Here is a 7,341-nt window from a genome sequence, read left to right on the forward strand (position 1 = left end):
AGGAGAGAGAGAAGTGATTAATATGACTCTGTTAACAGTCTTTTCTTTTTATGTTAATAAAGTTCTGAGATTAATTTTATTTTTGTTTTACTTTTTATTAAATCCTGTACTAAAATAAATTACTTAAAATAATTACATATTATCAGTGCTGTTTTTGTGACGGTACACTGTACCGGCACCTCTTGGGACAAAAAATAAAAAAAACAACCAGATTATAAACAAATTCTTGAATTTTTTCCTTGCTTCAAAACGCCCTTATTGAGGCTAAATTTAAAAAGTTTTCCCGGGGGCAGACCCTCTTTATGGACCCCCGGAACATTGCGTACCGGAACCTCTATTGTTACAAAAACAGCACTGCATATTATTACAATAAACATTTAAATCAACCTTCATACATTTAACATAAATAATAAAGATAATAAAAAATAAAATTAATATACCTAATGAAAAACAAATGAAAATTTGGAATTTATTTAATATAGTCATAAACACAAAATAAGACTAAATTACAAATGAAAAAATATCATTTTAACTGACACATTCTGCCATGACAATGTTTTAAACGCCATTATCACCCATTATGTTCAATTATGATAATGTGGTCAGTAATACCAAGCCTAATTTTATTTGTTAAAATACAGTTAATTCATGTTTTCCAAAAAAAATTTACTAAAATGGTGAAAGGAAGAAACTGGATATACTAATCTGATCTAATAATTGGACTATAATGTACAATAAGAGCCCTAAAATTAATATTATACATAAAAGTGTACTTGGTTTGATACTTTTTAAAGTATGTTATCATCAAATATGCACTTGCATTTTTCCTTTCTTCAGTTATTAGTACACAAATCTACTTAGTGTTTTCATTCTACCCCAATCTAAAATCCTACAAGTTTAAAAACATTATATGAGATACAAATAGATTAAAAGAGACAACTGAATACCTGTTGGAAGAAATTCCACTGCTTTTATTTAGGCAATGCATTTTTACCTAAAATGCATAATCTAATGTGTTGCAACTAATTTAAATAATGTTAGTTCTTGTCACAACTATTATTTACCATACCATTAATATTAGGGAATCCATCGACCTGTCAAAGTTAAATCACGTGATCTTTGGTTGGCACACAAAACCGTTCTTAACCTAAACTCAATGTAATTTTTGATTTTTCGTATTTGTTTTTCGTCGTGATTTTTTAGCTAATTTAGTATTAAAAGACATTCATTAGATTAATTAGTTTTTAAACTTTACGTTTTTGGTGATTTTGAGTGCTGACAACATGCCTGTGACTTGTATAGTAGTGAACTGCGGAAGTCCAACTGATCGGGATAATGTTAATTTTAATTTGTTTTTTGTCGTGATTTTGAGCTTAATATAGTATTTAAAGACATTCATTGGATTAATTATTTTATAAACTTTACGTTTTTGGTGATTTTGAGTGCTGACAACATGCCTGTGACCTGTATAGTAGTGAACTGTGGAAGTCCAACTGATCAGAATAATGTTAATTTTAATTTGTTTTTTGTCGTGATTTTGAGCTTAATATACATAGTATTTAAAGACATTCATTGGATTAATTATTTTATAAACTTTACGTTTTTGGTGATTTTGAGTGCTGACAACATGCCTGTGACTTGTATAGTAGTGAACTGTGGAAGTCAACTGATCAGAATAATGTTAATTTTAATTTGTTTTTTATCGTGATTTTGAGCTTAATATAGTATTTAAAGACATTCATTAGATTGATTATTTTATAAACTTTTCGTTTTTGGCGATTTTAAGTGCTGAAAACATGCCTGTAACTTGTATAGTAGTGAACTGTGAAAGTCGAGCTGATCGGATAATGTTATCTTTTTTTCGTCTTCCCTCTATAGGGCTTTTCATTCAGTCATTTGTTTTGAGCTTCTGTCATATGTCCTATAATCCGTGTATAGTAATATTATACACGAATTATACAACATCTAACGGAAGCTCGAAACAAATGACAATCGATGAAAAGCCCTATTAGAAACTCATTTATGTTTCCTCGACTAACTAAATTATCAAAAAACAGAACGCACTCATGCTAGGAATTATGGTTTTTATTAATATTATTATAATTATTTATATGTGACACTAACGTAACTAGTGACATTAATATTAGGCCAATGTGACAAACTTTATTAATACTAAATTTTAACATTTATCCCCTATTTTGTTAAAACAATATTATTTTGTTTTTCATTCTATTCAAAATAAATGCAGTTTTGACAGGGAATTTGTTTTGTTATTTATTTATTCCATATAGACCTGGATCCCGCGTACCAAAAAAAGTTGATTAATATCAAGCTGAAAATTTATTAATAGCTTAACAGTGTCTAGTCCGACAAACTTTGATGTATGGGAACACTAGAAGTTTTAACTGTGGAACAGGTTAAAAATTTGGAACGTCAAACTACGAAAATGTTTATGTAATTTGTCAGATAAAACTTCCAATTTATTTGCTACCAATTCAATAAAACCCTCATGCAAAAACCAGATTGGTGAAAAAATCATCAACTGGGCATTTTAATGAGTAGAACACGAAGACCATGTCAAACTACAGGAATCATGTTGGTTAGTAATAGCAGTCTGGTTTTTGCATGACAATTTAATGAAAGGGTAACAGATCAATTGGATGTTCTGTCCGACAAAATATATGGGATGTTTTTGTAATCTGATGTTCCAAATCTGAGTTTCCAAACTGTTTCACAATTAAAACTACCCCTGTTCCAGTGTCACAATACATCAAAGTTTGTCCAACTGGACACCGTTAAGCTATTAACAAATTTTCAGCTTGCTATTAATCAATTTTTTTGGTACACAGGATCCAGACCTAATAGGTTTGTTCGTAGTACGACACAAACGATTAGCAACTGCTGTCAACCATCAGATGCATGAGCAGTTAACAGTTAGCGTTGTGCAGTTAATAGTTAGCATTCATAGACTACGAATGCGCATGTGTCTGATGGTTGGCAAGAGTTGCTGATCGTTCTACGAACAAACCTATCAGTAAGCACAATTTGTGATATCCATGGGTAGTTACTAACAGAAAGAGGCAGGATTCGATTTTTAAAACATTTATTTTAGAGTCAAAACATAGTCGTACCTTAAACAATAAATGTATATTATCATTACAAGTTGATACTAATTACAAAAATAAATACACATCTAAAAGACCAATACATAATTACTCATGATGAAGAAGTACATTATAATTAAAAATGAATAACCATTTTCATATCGCTGCAACACAATGCCAAAGCCATCTTATATTTCAGTTCGTTTAGTGAGCGCAACAAGCACTCTGACCGAACAGTTTCAAAACTCATTAGTTTTTCATCAGAGAATGCATATGTTGCTATCTCCAAACCATGTAGCTGTAACATATGTACATGCATTGGGTTCTTCTTCGTCTGTCTTGCTCTGGGCATACTCAGCTAAAAATAGGATTGCTGCAGACTTCACTATTACCGGCCATACGCATACAATGTGCATTTGCTATGTCATCAGAACTGGCTATCACCCCACCCAAGCATTTGGTCGTTTAGCATTAGCTTTTTGGAAATGCTTCACCTAAAAAAAATATTTTATTTTTTTTGGAAATTCTTCAACTACAAAAATTTATTTTTATTAGAGTATTTGCGTTCTTTACAATGATTGAGAATATTTTATTTAAAATCAGACATTCATATAATATAATTTTAGAACAATCATGACAGTAATTCAAATCGATGGCAGTAATAAATCATTTTCAGAGAATTATGGAGTTCGCAGTTTACATATTAGGACAACGATATGTCTGGTTTCATACAGATATATAAACGTAAATAAATCTAATATTTAGAACCAATTTATCCAAAAGACACTAATACTGTTATCCATATATTTCTTAATGGTGAATAAATAAAATAAAGGCATACCTTTCCAACAATAATATGGAAATCAGGAAATCATTAACAATTTTTACTCCATTCAAAACAAATCCAGCTGTAAAATATTTATGTGCCTGAAGGCTTTTGTATGCTTTCATCTGCTGCTTAGAGTAGCAACTGTGAGACTCCACCAGATCTGTATAAATATCTATAATAGTAACTTGATGGACTGCACTTTACTGTAAAATCCAATTCTGACTGAATTCCGTATGGATCTAAATCCCCAATTATTTTCAGCTTCAATAAATATCTAAAACAATAAAAGAAATAATGTTATTGCTTGCAAAATTCATCATTATCGATAAATATCGGGGCAAAATGAACAGTAAATAAACATTGTTTCGCCTACCTTTCTCGCAACATCTGGAGTTTCCAATAATAATTTCCTTAAATAATCAGTTTGCATTGTGGTAAAGTTTATAAAGTTCACAAAAACAGGAAACGAAATCCAAATGAATTGAAAATAGACAAAATACGACAATAAACAATGAAAAATCATTGAAAAATAGATACAAACATAACCTCTTCGTTAGTTTGTGTGCCAACCAGAGGTCACGTGGTTTGGATTGCCTAATTAATTTAATTTAGGTTATGTTATTATTCTCCCGATGACATAAAACTCAGAGCTACTACTACATTCAATTCGATCGAATTTGATATCGATACCAATCGCCTGATTTGTTGGTATGCTTTCTAGACGCAAGTCCAGACCACGGTTATTAGACTTTATTACGGTTGTCTTGTCCGACGGTGGTGGGGAGACTTATATTTTTGACTTTACGTCACAAGAGTTTACATTCCCATATTTTTAAATGATTTTCGATCATTGAATGTGTGTTATTGTGTATATATGTGTATTATTTGTGTTATTATGAAATAATAAGACAAATAGTACACATTTTATCTTATACCTCGTGGTGAATCGTAAAAAGGGCCATAGGAAACCCAATGTAAAATTCTGAATTGTTGAATTCCTTCTTCCGTAATTATTCTACATCAAAAGTCGTGACAGAATATTTGTAGAGAATTAAAATCTGTATTAAAATCAAAAGTTAAAATTGTTCTACGATTTAAATGCATTCCAAAATTTTTAAAAATATGATACATTTGCCACAATAGGTACGCGTGTAAAAGTATATAAGGCCACACGTTACTATTTAACTGACAGTACTCACACCATTGACTGAATAAAAAAACTTTATTATTAATCCTGTCTCCGCAACTGAGGGTATCTTATTAACTGTATTGTTTTTAAACAATAGAAGATAAAATAAAAATATTGACAGTTCAAAAATGTGAACATTATTGCATTGTGTGTGGCCTAAGTTTGGGCTGAAAACTAAAATGCATTACATTTTTACAAAATTTTGGAATATGTTTAATTACGTAGACCAATTATAACAGTTATTTCCAATACAGATTTCAATCCTCTTCAAATAGTTTCTAATGTCTTTTGATGTAAAATAATTATTAGGGAAGCTGGAATTCAACAGTTCAGAATTTTACATTGAGTTAATGCAAAACTTTGACGTATGTCAAAATTCTCAATGTGTTTTAATTGTATTCATTTTTTTCGAATCCTAAGAAAACTAATAAATATTTTTGAAAAATTTAAACTCAGAATGAAATACTACATTATTACCGAGGGTCGAAAGTCCCTGAAAACTTCTATAATGTTTATTTTAATAAGTTACAGGGCTGAAAATAAAAGAGAAGTGTGATATTTAATTTCAAATATTTCATTCAATAGAATCTGCTTGTTTATTCTAAGGGGCTTTCCGCCCTCGGTAATAATGTAATCTTGCATCCTGCGTTTAAATTTTTCTAAAATACTTGGTTTTCTCAGGATTCGAAAAAAATCATATTACGATTCAAATGACAGTAAACTCTCGTGACGTAATCTCACCCTTAATGTTCATTGGTTAGTCGATTTAGGCCACCGTAGTAATGTCTAAGAACCGTGAGTCCAGACAGTGTAGAAAATCGACAGTGTTGCCGATTTGTACATAATTATCAGATTGACTTAACCAAAGAATACATATCTCTCACAAGAACCGACACGGACGGCGATTCTTTTGTTGTTAGCATGTACTTAATTTTAGTATCGAGTTGGCAAGTGTACACGCGAGTACACTGAGAAAAGTCTCGCACATTTCTGGCGTGTATCAGTAAAATTTTAGTTGCACTGAGAGAAAGGTTGCATGCAGGGCCGGCTTTTGTTGACATTCTTAATATGGTGGAATTATTTTTGATTTACAAAAGGTTGCAAATACAACACAAAGTAATGGTGAGAATTATATTGATTAAAACCATGGATAAAATACCTTTTTTATCCTGATTTTAGCATTGAAAGACCAATAATAAAATATATTATAGTGGCGTGACATTCACTAATTATTCTTTTTGACTTATATTGATACAACGATACAAAATATAAATTGTTGTCTTCACCAATTTTGAAAAAGTGTGAACAAGTTGGTGAGAATTTGAACGACTTGGTGTGACCTAATAGGCTGTCTGTCCGTCCGACCGCGAATATAACTCCTTCAGTCACTATACCAGGTAGAATGACAAATGAGGTGTCAAATGAAAGCTTATAATCCATGGATGGTACTCAAGGTGAGACATTTGACCTAGTCTGTCTGTCCGTCCGACCGGAAATGTAACTCCTCCGTTACTATACCAGGTAGAATCACAAATGAGGTGTCGAATGAAAGCTCATAATACATGGATGGTACTAAAGGTAGGAAATTTGACCTAGGACTTCCGGTTTTAGAAATTCGACCGGAAGTACTCTTTTAAAGTCACCGCAATAGCACAAGTGATATATTATTCGACAAGCATTCGCAAGACGAGAACAAATATATACTTCTGGTTTCATGACTGTCTGTCCGTCCGACCGCGAATACAACTCCTCAGTTACTAATACAGATAGAATGACAAATGAGGTGTCGAATGAAAGCTTATAACCCATGGATGGTATTAAAGATGAGAAATTTGACATCGGACTTCGGTTTTAGAGTTACAACCGTAGGTACTGCTTTAAAGTCACTCAAAATATGATATGAATGTAAAACAAGATGACAAAATTAGTAAAATCGTAGATCAATCGACGCAAAGTTACACGAAGAGTTCCAATATCGACTTCCAGTTCTACTTTCGATTACTTTGGGTGAAAACCTAGGACCAATTACTTGTTTGTCGAGGTATTTCCTAATTCATTATATTCGTTATTTCGTAAAATAATCGAAAAATAACAGCCGTTGTAACCGTCACGGAATCCAATTCTTTTTGGATGACAAATGTTCGTGATCAACAACAAGAAACTGTATATTAAAATCGAATGTCAATATTTTCAATTTTTATTGTCTTGGAAACCAGCCA

The 7,341-nt window shown here is 31.6% G+C and overlaps 2 long non-coding RNA genes across 2 annotated transcripts; both read right to left on the reverse strand.

Annotated features, from left to right (window-relative positions):
• Positions 1–455: 455 nt before the first annotated feature.
• On the reverse strand, positions 456–1,236 carry LOC126890796 (uncharacterized). The gene is made up of 2 exons (XR_007700465.1): positions 948–1,236; positions 456–889 (listed from the first exon to the last, which is right to left on the reverse strand). It is a non-coding gene; the product is annotated as an uncharacterized LOC126890796 (long non-coding RNA).
• Positions 1,237–3,086: 1,850 nt separating this feature from the next.
• Positions 3,087–4,519, reverse strand: LOC126890795 (uncharacterized). Its single transcript, XR_007700464.1, has 3 exons — positions 4,307–4,519; positions 3,946–4,207; positions 3,087–3,598 (listed from the first exon to the last, which is right to left on the reverse strand). It is a non-coding gene; the product is annotated as an uncharacterized LOC126890795 (long non-coding RNA).
• Positions 4,520–7,341: the final 2,822 nt, after the last annotated feature.

Source organism: Diabrotica virgifera, chromosome 8 (genome assembly GCF_917563875.1).
Source record: "Diabrotica virgifera virgifera chromosome 8, PGI_DIABVI_V3a".
Classification (NCBI taxonomy): domain Eukaryota; kingdom Metazoa; phylum Arthropoda; class Insecta; order Coleoptera; family Chrysomelidae; genus Diabrotica; species Diabrotica virgifera.